This window comes from Thunnus albacares, chromosome 21 (genome assembly GCF_914725855.1).
Source record: "Thunnus albacares chromosome 21, fThuAlb1.1, whole genome shotgun sequence".
NCBI lineage: Eukaryota > Metazoa > Chordata > Actinopteri > Scombriformes > Scombridae > Thunnus > Thunnus albacares.
In genome coordinates this window covers 25384820-25403001 of record NC_058126.1, presented here as the reverse complement: position 1 = coordinate 25403001, position 18182 = coordinate 25384820, and positions in this window count along the sequence as shown.

Below are 18182 nucleotides of genomic sequence, written 5' to 3'. Positions count from 1 at the left end.
CTAACATTTAATCCTGGGCTACTGCATTTGTTTATATATAAGGGACTATGTAAAATTCTTGTCTAGTTTATACATTACATGAATTACTCCATGTGTTACAAAACACATTCCGTGGCTGACCACTAGAGGGCACCAAAATACCACCATTTTTTAAGATTTTGTCATGTAACTTCTTTCCAGTAAAATATAGAGCTCATTGTGCTATAGTAAATACAGTGGCACAATCATATCATTCAAAATGGTCCCCTTCATTCTCACTCTCCTACTTCATATAGTTCAATTTAATCCATTCAACTTTTGTCCTTCAAAAATAGTGTAACTTGAGAAGAAACTGAAGAAAAAATAAGGCAATTTTAATGAAAAACAAATGTAACTAAATAAGTGAACTTTATTTGGCACCTTTCAAAGCCAGAGTTACAAGGTGATTTACAGGTGCACATAAAAAAACAATACCATAAAATACAAAAAGCAGGGATTTCAGGAAATGGTCAAATATAGAGACTTCAATTAAAATAAAATGCTTAAATGAGAATAAATATAAAATTATATAAATGCAATATAAGATAAATATACAGTATATTCCCCCACTTGTACAAATATGCTTCTTAAACTTGACGTCATTTTTGAACACATATTTCTCATTTCTGCATTCATGGTCAAGGCTGTACTTCTCACAAACAGCAGGGTTCCATTCCATTTCTATTCATCGTATTCCACATATTTTTTCAAGACTGAACCTTATTTGATCATTGATTAATCATTCAACATGTCACCTACCACTGGCTGGATTAACATGCCAAGGGGCCCCAGGGCATAAGTGAACTATGGGCCCTTATTGACCTCCCCTTTCCCCCATTCCTCCCACTCTTTGTCCAGTTGTGTATGTTTCCTGTCACCTTCAGTATCCATCAAGTGTAGTGCACATGGCATTTTTTTCTCCTTATGCTGCCCAGTACTCATGATAGAATACCTCTTCACGCCAGGTTTGCTTTGTGTGTGTTGCTCAATTAAGCACTATATAAGAACTTTATTATTCAAGTAAAACATTAAAGATCTGAAAACTAGAATTTGACATGTTGCATGCCAGGCGACCTCCACTAAATGTATTGCTGCATTAAGACCCACTTGTGTAGCACCACCTAGTGGCAACAGAAAGCAAGTCTTATGTTACAAACTTCCCTTGATTTAGTGTGTCAACATTTGATATGCTGCAACATAATGTATATTTAGTGTGTGTTTTCTAGCACCATATAGTGGACACAGGAAGTGATAGTTATTTCCTAAATGCAATGTCCAATATTCATGAAAATATATATCTGTGTTAGTTGCCTTCTGGTCCATGTATTGTTGTATCGTGTTGCTCTGCAATAACAGCACCTCTACTGTGGCGCGCTCTGGTGTGCATTAAGGTGCGAGGGACCGATCATCACTGCTTTCAGCTTTAATTTTAAATATTCCCAGGGTGCAACTTGCAGTTTTTTAAACCAGGCTTTTTCAGGTTACTTCCAAATTAACAGCAGAAAAATTGCTTTAATGGTCAAATTTTCTAAGGTAATAAGAATTTGTTGATGCAATTTCAGTGGGCAGACTGATCAGAAAATAAGTCTGACAAATTTCTGCTAATGTTTTTTAAAAACATGCTCTACCAGCTTGTTGAAATATCAATTTATGGCCAAGGTAGTATTGCTAACAATATTTGACCTAAACTGGATATTGCCATGGAATAGAAAGCTTTCTGATTATAAACTGTTGTCAGTATATAAAATGTAATGTTATTTTACTTGTTTACCCCTTTATTTATTGTACGCTTGAATTATTATATCAATACTTTTTTTTAGATGTTTTCAGTGAAAGAATTCAGTTGCTAATTACTCTGTAGATCCTGTGTAGTATTGCTGATACTGCTGATAATGATTTAGAAAAGCTGTTGTTGACATTGTCCACTTCACCTCTGTCCAAAGCGTGTCCAGATTTAAGTGGACAGGAAATACCCTGTTTTATCTGTTTGAATACAAATCAAATGGTTTGTAGAAAACCCCAATAAGATGATCCATTATCCAAAAAGCTGTTGTGAACACAGTCTGCATCTTTCTATGCCTTTCCTTCCCTTATCCTTCCTCAGGTCATCCCACTGGTTTTTGTCTTCCAAATGTCTTCTGGCATGTGCATCCATAATTTCCTGTATATGCCTTGTGTGTGTGGACACAGTTTGAGTTCAGCATGGTAATATCAGACTCCGCCACTGACAATGACAAATAATATGGATTTAGAGATTAAATTACAAGTGTAAATACATTAAATGGCTATAGCAGAAAAATGCCAGCCATAAAAAGTATCAAATATTGGTTTCACTATAGTGATTTCAACTTTTAATCTTTATTTCACTAACAAAGACCACGCCATTTGAACAGTATAAAAAGCAGATTTATTTGGATTGTCGAGAGGGTTCAGGATTGGATGAGGATAGTGTATGGTGGGCTGGATGGAGGTCGAGGAGAGGGATGAATGGGAGCTGAAGGTTGGTCCAGGTTGTGTACGGTGGGATGATGGGGTGGAGGAGAGGGATGAAGGGGGTCGATGGCATGGGGATGACCAGGGACCAAATGGAATCACAAAGAGGCTGGAGCGTCTAGGAACCCGGGGGTCGAGACTCAGGGTGGGGGACATGTCTCGATGAGCTTTCTGCTTTGTCATCCCCCAGAGTTAACTTCATTGGACTAAGTGAGAACAGGCTCTTTGAATGTCGCTGAGGTAGGTATGGAATCTTGAGAAGACTAGCAGTCGAGAATTTTATTTATTTAATTTTAACAGGTGGTCTTTCTGGGATTTCTTATTTGGAAGCGGTTGAAGCGGCTCCAGTGCATAAGAATTGGCCAGAGTACGGTTAGGAATGTGGACTGACTTTGTCGATGTGGGGAGACAGGTTGCCTGTGCGTAGAGTTTGGTGGTGGGCCAGGAAGTCTGAAGTGAGGGGCGAAACTTTGGCATAAGATGTGGTTTGGACTTACAGATAACATGCTGAAGTGTGCGTGAAACAAGGCTAGGTATGGTGCCCCTGAGGACAGTTTTATGGAGACATTAGTTCGGCTGGCGTAGACGTGTATGGTGGAAGATTTAATCTTGAGAATGGAACGGGCGAAGGTGGTGAAGCCAGAGAGGGTCAGGACACATGGGGGTGGGGGCAGGGATCGAACAGGAGGAAACGGAGTGGGCCGAGTAGAGGGAGCACCGTGGCTCAGTGCGACTGTGGCCGAGGTAAAGGCAGGACCAGTAGTGGCTATGGGAAGAAAGAGAAGAAAAGAGCTGCGGGGGCGGGTGGAGCCGAAAGCACTGAGGTAGCTGCAGCTGAAGGAAGGGAAGAGGAAAGGATGCCGGGATGAGGGGATGTATGTGCAGGGGTTGATTGTGCAGCCTGCGGACACAGGGATGAGACGAAAACGAAAACAAATACAAAATGGAGGAGATTAGAAAGGAGGGAGCTCTGTGGCTTCATTACGCAAGGACAGATCGAGGGAGGGATGAAGGGATGAGGGTTGAGGGTTGAGGGTTGAAGGGATGAGCGTCGAGGAGTGAGGGATGAAGGGTTGAAGGTCGACGGGCGAGGGATGAAGGGATGAGGGTCGAGGGGCGAGGGATAAAGGGATGAGGATCGAGGGATGAAGGGATGAGGGTTGGGGGTCGAGGGATGAAGGGATGAGTGTCGAGGAGTGAGGGGTGAAGGGATGCCTGTGAAGTGGTAAGATGTGCGGCTCATAGACGCAGGGATGAAACAAAACACGAGGCAATTAAGACGTAGGGAGCAGGCACATGGGGAAATACGACCTGGCTCTAGCTAAGGCCGAAGCAGACTGTTGCCGCACCGTAGTGGCGGCAGGATGGAATCATCGATGTGCCAGTGCAGAGGCGCTGGGTAGGGAACCTGCAAGCGAGTGGTTGGCTGGAGCGGTGGTGGAACTGGAGGCTGTGCAGAACTGGAAAGCCTGGCTTTGTAGGCCGTGGAGGGGCAGAGTGGCAGAGGCCAGAGTGAAAGTGCTCGTGGGCACAGTGTTAACGATGGCTGGAGTGAGGGGATCGGCGACGGGGGTTGCTGAAGACACAGAAAAAGCATGTGTGGGGGTTGATTGTGCAGCCTGTGGACACGGGGATGAGAGAAAAGACAAAAAACATGAGACAGATCAGACAGGGAGGGAGCAGGCACGATGAAGATACGACCTGGCCCTGCGAGAGGGCTGAAGCAGTTGGCTGACGTCATCGACGTATGGCGTATAGGTGGCGCTGGACAGGGAACCCGGAAGTGAGCGGCCGTCCAGAGCGGTGGTGAAGGTGGAGGCAGAGAGGAGCAGGAAGAACCTGGCTTTGTTGTCGGTTGTTGGCGAAACGGGATTTGTATCCCGAGTTCAACCTGGCCTTCAGCCGGGGCTGAAGAAGTCTGGGCTTTGTTGTAGTAGGCGGCGTTGTGACGTCATCAGTGTGCGTCGCGTGTCGGCCCGGCGGCGGACGATGAACCCGGAAAAGTGGGAGGATTTGGGCTGCCGACGAGAGGGTTGATGGAAGTAGAGTCTGCATAGAGTTGAAAAGTTTGTCTTTATCATCGTTTTGTAGGAGTGGCACAACTGTCTCCTTGAGGGGTCGCCGGAGGTGAGCGAATGTCCGGTTGAAGATGTTAATCGCTTGGAAAAGATGCATGTGGAGCGTCTGGATCCCAGCTGATCAGAAGCGCGGCGTCTGGAGTAGAAGGGTTCCATGTGCATGTGGTGGTGAAGGAGATAACTCATTGGTACTGCTGGATCTAGTCGTGGGCGGTATGTTGCAGAGGAACGTGGATCATGGAGCACGGGTGGGAGGTAAGTGTTTGCGATGCAAGCGTGTCGTAGGCCGCATGAGAACTGAGACGAACGTGAGAGAAAGGGGTTAGACATGCTTATATAGGTATGCACAGATGATTTAATTAGTTAGGCGCAGGTGATTGAATTCAGTGAGAGAGAGGGGCGTGATCTTGTTCCTGAACCTTTGTTATAACAATAACTCCATGTGATAAAGATGTTTATTTCTTGTGTTTTATGTATTGCTCTTGCCCATAATTTTATTAATTCACATTAATGTTGACAAATTGGCAGACGGTTGAAAGTGCACTTTTGCAATTTGGTGGAGTTGGTCATAATGTGATCAGTTGAAAAAAAATGTTTTTTGCTGTTAGCAGCCAGAGGAACTACAAATGCAAAATACTAATACTAATAATACATTTTCCATTGGTTCTTACAGGGTGAGACCATTAAAGGGTTAAAATGCCATAATAATTGGATATTATTCTTTAGTGATGCACATTTCTAAACAAATTTGCAATTATACAGATCAGACAGTCACAACACACAGTGAACTGATCAACACATTCCATGAGTTTCATCCAAGACAGTTTGCCACGTTGTTAATCTATAATAATTGTTACAGTTTGATTCTTTTGTAAGAATTATCCCAAACCAGTACATGGTTCCAAATGCATGCAATGCATAATTGCATTATGCTGCTGTGTTGTTGTGTCTGTAAATGCTCACATGAGGTATTAGAGCAACTGACTTAACATCATGACATTATTTAGACGCCAGTGGATATTGCTTTGGGTTTGACTCCATTAGTTGTTTGTATGGGATTCATTGATCAGGGTTTTATTTTTCAGGATAAATTTCGATCTACTATTGTATAATTTAAACATGTCATCATTCTAACAATCAACAGTTAGTCTCTTGAGGTTTTGATACTACCTAAGAATTTTTCCTCTCCTTAAAAGACTGACTGAACATCTCAATCACACACAGAGACCAAATCCCTAAAACCCTCCAGACTGCAATTAATGAAAAGTATGTGAAACTTAACACCAGTCTCACTGATTAAAACCTGGCTTTTCACACAGGTCGCTTCATTCATTTTGAACATATTGAGGCGGAAAAGTCTCCTAATTTCTTCCAGAACCCCTGCACATATACAGCACACACACACATAGCAAGTCACTGCCAGGAATGAGACAATTATCTAATGTTGCCACTTTGCCTTTGAGACCCCATTGAGATCTGAGGGAAATTCACTTAATGTGTGTGTGTGTGTGTGTGTGTCCAGGGGTTATAGAGGTCGAGATTTAGCCCATTAAATGTTTGTGAATTCATATGGTTCCTTGCGTGATTTCAACATCCCTACAGCTGTAATACATATTGCTACAATGCTATCGTAGTAAATTTTTTATAATTACCCACAACCCACACACACACGTAATTTTTACTCACTCATTCAACTGCCATCTGCTTATGTGTTTCTCTGGTTGCTTTCATTCAGAGTGTTTTGCAGTATTGTGTATGACACATACAAACTCACAAACAGCTTTTTAGAACGTGCCAACCAAACTGACCAAAAGGTACCTGTCACAAAAAAGCTAATGTAGACATTAAGGCCAAATCCCTACTAGCATGGGTGAATTTGAAAATAATGCAGTGTCAAACAGCAGAAGCGAAAACTTGGACTTGATTCAGACTTAAGTTATGAATCTAGTGACTTTAAAATTGACAAAATTTAAAAAATGCAACTCCACTTTGACTTTAACACTAGTTACTCATGACTTTGCTTAGCCTTCTGACTTTGAATGACTTAGTCTCCTCCATAAGTTTAGGACTTGAAACACAAAGTTTAGGAGTGTGACTTGATTTGGAACTTGCCTGTCTTGACTTGGGACATGACTCAGGACTTGTTGGTCTTTACTTGGTATTGATATATTTCAGCACAAAAACTGAAATGTAAATGTACATGAACAGCATTTCTGTGTTAATGGGAGAAATGAAGCTTTCCTTGTGTAACTAAGTCCTCAAACTTTTTGAAAAGATTTTAATGGCCTGGTGGAGACACTGGTGTGACGTCGGGTGTTCATTAGTGAGTTGACTTGGGACTTGTTGGCCTGGACATGAACTTGACTCAGGACTTGTTGGTGTTGATGTGGGACTTGTTGGCCTGGACATCAGTGGACTTACCTGTCTTGACTTGGGACCTGTTGGTCTTGAGTTGAACTTGACTTGAGACTTACTGTCTTGACTTAGGAAAAAATGACAAAGAAAGTTTTGATGAGAAACTAATGTCACCACTGGCTGTTTTTCATGATCTCACAATATAGTAACCTCCTTGTGTGAAATTAATTATGTCTCAAGGAATGAGTCCTAGTTCCCTGCATTAGTGTTTGCTAATGTCGGTAGGTGACAGGAAATAAACATATACCCAAGTTGTTTGCTAGCAACACAAGTCCAAGGAAAAGCTCTACAGCTTATAGCAGGTGTACTCAAATACAAGTCTTAGAGGTCGACTTAATAAATTTCCACCGCATCAAAGGTCCAGCAAGGGTATATTACATGGTGATATTTCAGTTCAAAACTCCAGAAGTACAGCATTTTGGTTTTAATGAGAGAGGTGACTCCTTCTTTGTGTAACCAAGTCCTTAAATTTTAGTTTAAAAAGATGTGATGATGTGTGGCATGTTGGTCTTGACTTAGGACTCGTTGGTCTTGAGTTGAACTGGACTTGGGACTGAAAAGCTCTACAGCTTATAGGTGTCAGTCTAATTCTTGAATATGTGTAGTGTTTGGTCATGAGGGCCAGTCAGCTGGTTCAGTCTTTCAGTGTATAAACTACTGTAGGTTGCATAATATAATCAGATCAGGTGTATTTTGGAAATGTCACAGTGTTTGAAACCAGCCTGTAAACACAGTGGGATTTAGTTGAAGTTCAGCAGGCCTCCCTTGGCATGCATCACAGACTTTGTTTCTGCATGGCTTTGTACTCATGATTAATTCCAGTGCATCCACAGCTGGGACTGAAATAATGATGAATGTATTATTTTCAGTTCGCTGTTTTTGAGATGTTTCCTTCATTCAGTCTGTCTTTTTATCTGTTTTTGTTTCCCCTCACTCTGGCTTTGATCAGACACACGAGAGGACAAGCATGTTTCTTATGGGCGGTTTCTCCTAGAGAAACTCAACGGGTGGCTTTTCATGAACTGGCCCTTTAGAGGGAGCTCTAAAATACTACTGTTTCATTTAATGCTAAATATAGTGGCATCCATCTTTTAAGCCTAATCACAAAGTTTGACTGCAGACGAAGAATCCGACCCACCCAAACTGAGATGCTGTGGTTCATTTCTCCAAAATTAAGTCTGGTGTTAGGTATGGTTTTTGTTTGCCTTCCTGTAAGTAACAATTCCAACTTAAAGTTACATTGTTTCTACTGTCATGTAAAATGGCTGACAAATTCTGTGTGCTAATGTGTGACAGTTCCATTGTAGGTTACTACAATGGGTGGCATTTTCACCAAACCATGGTGATTCAAAGTATATACTACAATAATGGGTGTGGTCCAAAATGTCCGTTTCCCATTTCAGCGTTGGTTTCTTTTAACCATCACCCGGCTGTGACCATCCCCTTACCTTAATCACATGATTATTATTATAACCATGATGATGAAGATCCCTTTAATTTAACTATGTACTTATTTGAACCCAAACTATGATCTCTTCCTAACTCTAAACAAGTCAGTTTTGTGCCTAAATAAGCCTTAACCACAGTGATTTGTATTGGAAGGCACAAACAAATAATATCCTGCTGATAGGGCCATCAGATTAGAAATCTGAAGTTCTAAAGGGCAATTAAAAACAACATATATTATCTTTTCATTTGGAGGAAATCAATCTGCTTTTTGCATCATTAAAACAAATGAACCCTGTTGTGTCCACACTGGTAGTACTATAAATAGGAGAGGACTGGACACCTCAATCCTCTCCTATGTTAGACCAGTTTCCAAACTCCTGTTTGGAGAATGTTGTACTCGTACACAATTGCAATCTTTTTAGACATATGCAGCATTCTTGAGGTGTTCCAGCCTGGTTTTAAAGCCCTTAACAGCACTGAATCTGCATTTTTAAAAGTATTTAACAGTCTTTTACTAGCTTCTGATTCCGGGAAATCCGCCATTCCTATGCTTTTAGATCTCACAGCTGCATCCTCATCTCTTGCCTGGAGCATTGTGTTGGCATTAAATGCTCTGGAGTGGTTCTTACCTGTTGACACATTTTTTTCTCTCAGCCCTGGTGACTCTATATCCTCTTCAGTGCCTCACCCTTGTTAAAATCCTCAGGGTTCTATTCTCGGGCCATACCTATTTTCCCTTTACATGCTCCCCCTAGGGTCCATTCTTAGAAAACATGGGATCTCATTCTACTGTTATGCAGCTAACACTCAAATTTAACTGCCTTTGAAACGAAAAGATGCAAACTCTTTAAAACCATTGTTGGACTCCATCAAAGACATCAAAGCTTGGATGGCCTTAAATTTTTAAACTTTAATGAGAATAAAATTGAAGTCCTGATTTTTGTACCCAGTGGTGCCTGTGATGCCCCTGTGTTCCCTGGAACCATGTGTAAAACCCACTGTAGAATATCTGGGTGTGTTAATGGACAATGATTTTAAGTTGGACAAACAGATAAACTCAATGAACAAATCTAGCTTTTTCCAGCTGAGACTCTTATCTAAGGTCAAGTCTTTTTTTTATCATTTAATTATTCTGAAAGGGTTATACATGCTTTTATCTTGTCCTGACTAGACTGCTGTAATGCCTTTTACATTGATGTTAGCCAGGCCTCCTTCTACTGCTTGCAGTTGGTCCAAAATGCAAAATGCTGCAGCTGGTCTTTAAACAGGAACACGCAAACAAGAGCATGTTTCCCCCCTACTGGCCTCCCTTCACTGGCTCCCTATATGTTTTTGGATTAATTTTAAGATTTTATTATTTGCCTACAAATCATCAAATGGGCTAGCTCCAACCTATCTCTCTGACCTTTTACAACCACAAGTCCCTTCAAGGTCACTCAGGTCCACTGACCAGTTGCTTCTGGTTGTCCCATGATCAAGGTTGAAGCAAAGGGGAGATTGTGCCTTTGCAGATGTAGTCCCCAAACTCTGGAACAAGTTTTCTCTGCATGTTACGCTGTTACACTTTTGTGTTAAAAGTAATGCAAAAGCTACTTTCCCTAGTAACTAATCACTTTTTATGTGCAGTAATTGGTAAAGTAATTCAATTCATTTTTGAGAGAAGTAACTGGTAACTGTAATTACTAATTACTAATTACTAATTTTCAGTAACTCGCCCAACACTGCTGATATGACTGAAAACACATCCATCTTCATGTTAACAGTCTGTAGTTAAATACACCATTGTGAACACTAAAGCAAATGGTCACACCATTGTTTTCTGTTTAAATGCAAATGGAGTCCAGAATAAATTTCACTTAGTTATAGGTTTCTGAAAATCCGCCTGCTCTTCCAAATACTGTCACTGACCTCCACTGTATCCAAACAAAAGAGGAATGCAGAGTGCAAAAAAACAATTTGTCTAAATTGAGTCTTTGGGTTATTTCTGGGTTAAAGCGGTCTGGAAACAGCTTCACGCCACAGACTGAGTGTTGGTTCTAAAATTGATTTTTTTTTCTGTGGTTTGGATCGTCCCAGTTTTAACTTGAAATTACAGCTTGTGTGCTGTCAGTGAAGGGCAGCCCTGGGACCAGGGTTTGGCTGAAGGAACAGTGCAGCATTACAGCAACTGTAGAACATACTTATGTAATTGTGATAATATGGGCACAGATATTACCAAAGTTATTGCTAGGTAAGACGAAGGTAAAAAAAGGAGGCCCAGTATTAGATTATCAACCTCAGGATGCAGATATGGCTGCCTGCAGAAAACTTAAAGGTGCAATAATCACTATTTTTATATTAACAATCATTCAGGTGACCATGTGTAATGTGAGAGGGGTCAGACAGAGTGACAGGCCTACAGGGAAATATCACCCAAATGTATAGTTCCCCTTAGCTCTATAGAGCAAAACAAACTGTTTTGATTCAGTCTCAGCACTCTTATCAACCTTGTGTCCAGCAGCAGCAGGCAGCTGTTTTCTGCAAAACAGCTCTAATGAACCCATTATACACTAACTTCCCAACACCTAACAGCAGACGGACAAAGTTAGCCACAAGCTGATGAACATAGTGGAGAATTTAGCCGCTAAAGAGTTGGTTATTTCATTCAGGAGATGGTGGAGACCAAAACGACCCAACCAAAAAGAAGAGTGAATATTGGGCCTATATTTGGTGAGAGGTCAGAAACACAACTCCAGACAAATGCTAATGTTGCTCAGTGTCTACTAAATATGCAACTGTTTGCTAACACATTGGCCATAACAACTTGATATGATGATAAAATGTCGATTGTTGTGTGGCTTGTTTTCAGAGATACATCAGAAATGCTCCTTTAGTGTCAAGGCCTCTTAGGGAACAGTTAAATGGCAGGGACACAATCTGAACAAATGTGTGCTGTTAAAGCTTCAAGCCAAGGACAGACAGCATTTTGTTGGCAGTGGTAAGAATCAGGGTTAACGTTAGTAAGCAAGATTTTAAGCTGCGCAAAGTGGCACAACTGGCTCACTAATTAGCCATCCAACCTGCAAACTGACGTTAGCAAAGCAGTGCTTTTTTTTAGGGGGTTCATTCAGCAAGCCAAAGTTCAAGACAAAACATATATGTCCATTCTTGTAGATAAGAAGGACACATACCTGGGAAGCTAATTTGAGTTGTTGCTCAAAGTCTGACGTTTTTTAACCCCTTTAGCACTGTCCGATTTTCATTTCAGCATCATTTCAGAGGGAAAAGACACACATAAAAGACCAAAGCAGCAAATTCAACTTGATTTGTCTCGGACCATCCATAACCCACACATGGCGTTCAGTTAGTTTTCCACCAAGACATACAGCCAGCTGTAGCCACCCTATTTATACAGTAGTGGGTTAAATATAGCCACACACAGAGCAGAGAACTGGTAATTGTGGCCTTAAATGTGTCTTTTTATAGATGTTTTTCAAATAGAGGGTAGAGACACTGTGGCAAGATATAATTTATGCTACACTGAATTGCTATAATAGATAGGCTGTTAATGGCATTTGTCATGATAAAGCTGGAACAGTTTTGTAGCATTTGAGAGCTAAGGCACCAGCTTCCTTAAACTACCTGAATGGATGATGAAAGATCAACATTTTCGAAGAAGAATCTGTATTATTTACTGTTTGGTTGTACAAGATTCTGTACTGTAGTGTAATTTCCTGATTGTGACTGTAGTGGCTATGGCAAACAAATGTCTATTTGTTGATGTAAAACTGCAGTAATTGATTTTGGGTCACTAAGAGGTAGAGGAATAAGTTGTAAACATAATATTGACATACTGTACAGCTTTATCACCTTATAAAGTTGTTGTGGTGAATGTATGAGAGAATGTACACATTCAGAAGACACAGAGCAACATTAACATTATTTTAGAGTTGTGTTTGTGTCCACCTAATGAATGAAAGTCAAATATTCACTCGTCTTTTAGCTCTCTCTCCACCAACTCCTATGAAAAATATCTGGCTCTCTACCTGTTAAATGCTCTACTATATTCACCAGCTAGTCTCTACGTATGCCTGTATGCTGTTTGGTGCTGGGCAGGTAGTGTCTAGTGGGTTTATCAGAGCTTATTCACTGAAAACAGCTGCCTGCTGCTTGTATAGTAAAGTCAAGGACAATAAAACCAAAACACTGAGCTAAAAGACGAAGCTTTTAAATTTTTTATCGTCTGTTTCTCTCCCTGTTGCATTATTCAAGTTATATTATTAACTACCAAAATTGTGCATTCTTTTTAAAAAGCATCTTGTACTCTAACCACTCATTGTCCTATAGTTTTGGTTTCATTCATTGTTGCAATTCTGTGTGTTGAGTACATATTGTTTCCTGCAGAGTTATACTGTCTGGATGGAAAAGCTTCTGAAACAGCATGCAGACAATAGAACATGGTAAAATTAACAGTTATCCAATTTCATAAAGAGGTGGCCTGCACGCTGACAAAAAAAACAAACAAAAAAAAAAACATAGGAGGACTATTTTGTAAGTCCATCATTTCAACTTCATATTATAGCAGTCATATACAGTATGACAAACACAGCTCAGCCCTGTTTATTAAATATAGAAAGCATATAGGATTCTATTTCTGTGATTAGAAGCTCATAGTAGTAGCACAGTGGTCAGCGGTCCACAGAGCTTGTTTTCTGACTTTTGGCAAAGCATGAGTCACTAACAATCAAACCATCTCTTTCCTATAAAAGCAGCACTCTGTTCCACAGCCCGCTGACACATTAATGATGGAGGGAATGGCCCAGAGTGGACCACTGTTGGATGTGCCACAAATTAAATTCAGTTTCCCTCAGAGGAGATAACATTTTGAAACCTTTTTAGCTGTGGTCTTAACAGATACATTGCTTGGTGAAAGAAATGCAAAGAGATAAACCATCATTGGTGGTGCACCACAAATATGTTGTGACTACACATTAGATCCATCCATGTGACAGTCCATCATATACAGCATATAGAGGATCCAGCTGCCACCCCAGTCCCCACACTGTCTATAAGTGTGTTTCCATCCATCTGTTTTTATGCGCATAAAAGTGGAAATGCCAGAAAAAGTTGAAATATCGCAAAAAAACTTTTTATGCTTGGTGAGGTGAAAAAGTCGATATGAGATGGAAACAGACTTTGCAAACAAATCAAGACTTTCAATCACTCAAACTTCCACTGAAGAGACGAAAAATGGCAGCAGACAAAAACATCTGGACTGATGAGGAGACTGTAATGTTCATCAAATTGATAAATGGAACAAACTCCATATTTTCATCACATGGTGTTTTCCACATGGTTTTCCAATGCTTGAGGTGTGACTGGTGTTCTTTTAAAGGACAACTACACACTCAATTTCTGCTAGCTCCTTCCCTCCCTCCCAGCATATTTAAAAAATATAGCAGAGGACTGGACAGGACAATGGCTGTATGGCCTTGTTGGTAAGTAATGCATGACGCAGGGAGTCAGAGTACACCAGCTAGAGTGACTTACAGACAGTGTGACAGACTGACCACTGCTCAGTGAGGCATGAATAGTAATGTAGAGCCATAGACTGTAAAAAAAAATAATGGACATAGCCACTGTGACATCACAGTGGACTCTTGTTTTGAAGCTTCAAGTTTGGCATTTTGACCATTGTCAATCTTGTTGTCGCGGGTTCGCTTTCAATGATGGCTCAGACGACAAGAAACTTCAGTGTGTTGATTTTTATTCACACCAAGTTCCCCAAACAAGAGTGGCAAAAATATTTACAGTGCAGGAGTGGAAAAAAAAACCCTAATAACAAAAAAAAGTATTTACACGACAGGTTTCACACTGGCAGTTTGTCACCCACATTGTTACTTAGCCACGACCAAAAACCCAACCAAAACTAAATGAGCAGAGCTCCCCCTTATATATTCTTAGCCCCTCCCCCGGGCAAACCAATTACCAAATTATAGCATCCTACAGTCAAATTTGACAACACAACAAACATAAATTCAAAAATCAATGATATATTTTGTATACCGGAAAAATGGCACTAATCGCCCTCCATACAGCGATGGCCCAAATACCCCCAAACCAAAATAAATCATAAAATATCAGTTCATATGATGTTGATGGTATAGTCCACTGTCACATGACCCTCCTAAGCGCGCCACCAAGCACTATTTATGGGGTGTCCAGGAAGTGCCTCAGTTTGGCCCATGCCCGGAGGCAACCAGAGGCAGCAGCAGCAGGTAAGTGTATATGTGTGTGTGTGTCGCGTCAGCGCCGAGTGTGCACCCTCGAACGCCTAGCGTGCAGAAAAGAGTTCGGACAGCGGGAAAAGTTTGTGGGAGTGCAGGGCCGCGGGACACAAGTGCGGGCCTGCAAGGAACAGTTTTCACCGGAGCATGGCTCCGCAGGAACAGTGGGAGTGCTGCGCGCTGTGCGCTTCCGGCACCGGCGCTCTCTCTCCGGCCAAGAGAGACAGAAACGCACGCCGGTTAGGGCATGACGGAGCGTTCACGGGCGCCCCGTCACATTATCCCTCTCCTCCCCGAGGTTGCCGATGTGCGGCAACCTGGAGAGATAATCTGCCACAAAATTGGTCTTGCCAGCTCGATGTCTGATCTGGAACTGGAAAGGCTGGAGGGAGAGGTACCAGCGAGTGAGACGGCTGTTTTTGATCTTTCATGGAGTTCATCCAGGTCAGAGCGCGATGGTCAGTCTCCAAGTCAAACTCCCTCCCCAGCAGGTAGTATCTCAGACTTTCCAGGGCCCATTTTATGGCCAGGCCCTCCTTCTCCACAGTGGAGTACCTGGTTTCACGGGGCAGCAGCTTGCGGCTCAGGTACAGCACCGGTTGTTATTCCCCAGGATCACCCTGGGCCAGGACTGCCCCCAGTCCCACGGCAGAGGCGTCAGTCTGGACCAAGAACCGCTGGCTGAAGTCGGGACTCCTCAGCACTGGAGAAGAGCACAAGCAGGCCTTGAGGGTTTGGAATGCGGTCTCGCAGTCCTCATTCCAGGTGACCAGGTTCCTCTGGTCCTTCGCTGTCAGAGGAGCAGCGATGGTGGCGAACTGCGGGACAAATCTCCTGTACCAGCCAACCGCTGCATCTCCTCCACCTCCTTCAGGAGCTTTGCCACCAGGTGTTGGGGCACTCGATAGGACCTCTGGCAAACCGGCCCCCTGTCTTTCAGGCAGATGACGTGCTCCACCAGGCAAGTCTTCCCTGGGTTAGCAGCAAACAGCTTGGAGACTCACTGGAACACCTGGCTCAGCTGGCTGCACTGGCTGACAGAGAGATGGTCGAGAGCAGGTTCAGCAGACTGGTTGAGGTCAGCTAGGGTAGACTCCTCCTCCCCTTCGCTGCCCACCTCCGTCACCAACAGGGATGCCACGGGAACCTGAACTGGAGCCTCCTTCCACTCCTTCAATAGGTTGACGTGATAGATCTGCTTTGCCTTTTTCTTGTCCGGGTGGTGGATCTCGTAGGTCACAGGGCCCATCTTCCTGAGGACTGTGTATGGGCCCTGCCACTTAGCCAGTAATTTGCTGTTGGAGGATGGCAGGAGGAGCAGGACCTTCTGTCCAGGCTGAAACTCTCTGTGCCTGGCCTGTCAGTCATACCATGCCTTCTGGATCTGCCGGGCCTCACGTAGATTGACCTCAGCTTCGTCTCGGTACTTTGCCAGCCGGTCTCTCATCTCCAACACAAACTGGACCATACTACGATCGCTGGCGCTGGTTGCAGGAGCCTCCCAGGTCTTTAGCAGCAGGTCCAGCGGCCCCTGGACATCCCAGCCGTACAGTAGCTCAAACGGGGAGAAACCAGTGGAAGCTTGAGGGACTTCCCTGTAGGCAAACAGCAGGAGGGCAACCACTGGTCCCAGTCCCGTCCAGTGTCGGCGACAAACTTCTGCAGCATCTTCTTCAGGGTTTGGTTGAACCGGCCAACAATGTCCATGGCTATACGCCTAAAAGGGGTGGAGATAATGGGCAGAGGCTGGAGGTAGGCACGGTCTGATTGGCGGACATAGCAGGTTTTCTGGCAGGTGGGACAGGTTCTGCAGAAAGTTTGGACATCTGTATACATGGAGGGCCAATAGAATCTGGAGGCTAGGCGCAGATAGGTTTTGTTGCGACCAAGATGACCAGCCCAAGGCAAGGTGTGTGCCAGGTGCATTATCATTGGTCGACATGGCCCAGGATCCACGAGACGCTTGACCCCGTCAGCCAGTGCATACAGGACATCGTTGTCAATGACAAAGCATTCTTTTCCCTCCTTTGCCATATCCAGCCCCCCAACTGCTTTGGTGAACAATGTCTTAAGAGTTCCATCCTCCCTTTGCAAGGCCCCAATGTCCCCAGGCACCTTCCATATGTCCTTTGTTAATCCCTCTTTACAGTCTGGCTGCCTGGTTTTAAGCCCCTTTTCAAAACGCCGCTGGCGGCGAGACTTCCTCGGGCCCTTTGTGCCCCCCTCAAACAAACTGCTGTCCAGGGTTGAAAAGGGTTCTGGATCTGGTCCCTTTCTCTGCCATGGGTCGGACGTCACCCCCGCTCTGGCCTGGGCGCGGGTGATCACCTGACAAACCCTTAACCCTGTCACTGTCTTTGGCCTCCACATCCAGCAGCACATCAAGTAGCACCGGTAAGTCCCATCCCAGTATGGCAGCTACAGGCAGCTTTTCCACCACCCCCACAGTCATCAAATAGGGTTGCTCATCCACCACCACAGTCAGATCAGCAGTAGGGTAGGAATGGCTGTCCCCGTGCACGCACAAAATGTCCTCCTGTCTGCTATAGTCCACAATGCCCGTTGGCACTAAATCCCTACGGATCAGCGTCAGAAAGCTACCCGAGTCAACCAGAGCAGTCACAGGTTCACCATTGATGGTAATGTCTTTAAAAGCAGTAAAAGTAAAAGCAGATGAGCTCCTTACTGGAACTGTGCTGGCTGGGTGCAGGGCGGCGTTCTCCTGGCAGAGGTGGGTTGGCTCTGGCTGCTGGTCTGGGCTGGGAAGCAGGCTGACGGCCGCAGCTAGTCCATCTGTGGGCTCATGCTCCTTCACCCAGGTGCGGATGTCTGCAGGGAAGACACGTAGAAGCTGCTCCAAAATGATCTGCTCTCCGATTTGCTCCTTTGTGTGCTGCACCGGACGAATCCATCGTCGGTAGAGACCCTTTAAGCGGTGGTAGGTCTCTGATGGGTTCTCCCCGGATGGCAACGCCATGGACCGGAACTGCTGACGATACGTCTCTGGCGAGATGTCAAACTTGGTCAAGAGCGCCGCCTTCAGGTCCGAGTAAGAGTGAGCCCTCTCCTCGTCTATAGCCGTGTAGGCCTCCAGAGCCTTTCCGGTGAGTAGAGGCACCAGGCGACATGCCCACTCACACTCTGGCCAGCTCCATGTTCTGGCAATGCACTCGAAGCGAAGCAGGTAATTTTCAATGTCCTCTCCTGCCAGGTACTGTGGGATCTTGGGGTCACCATAGGGTCTGCTCTCAGGCCTAGGGGGTTCCGCTCCGCTGCTCAGCCTGTCCCTTGATCCCTCCATAGGTGAACTGCGGCGTGGCCGAGGGGCTGGTGTCGGTAAGTCCAGCCTTGGGCTCATTGTTGACTCCTCAGATGGCGATGTGGCTCTGGCGGGCGCTGGGCTAGGTGCTACCGGCCTCTGCTCTGCCACCGGCTGTCCTTGTTGCAGGGTTGGCATCGAAGC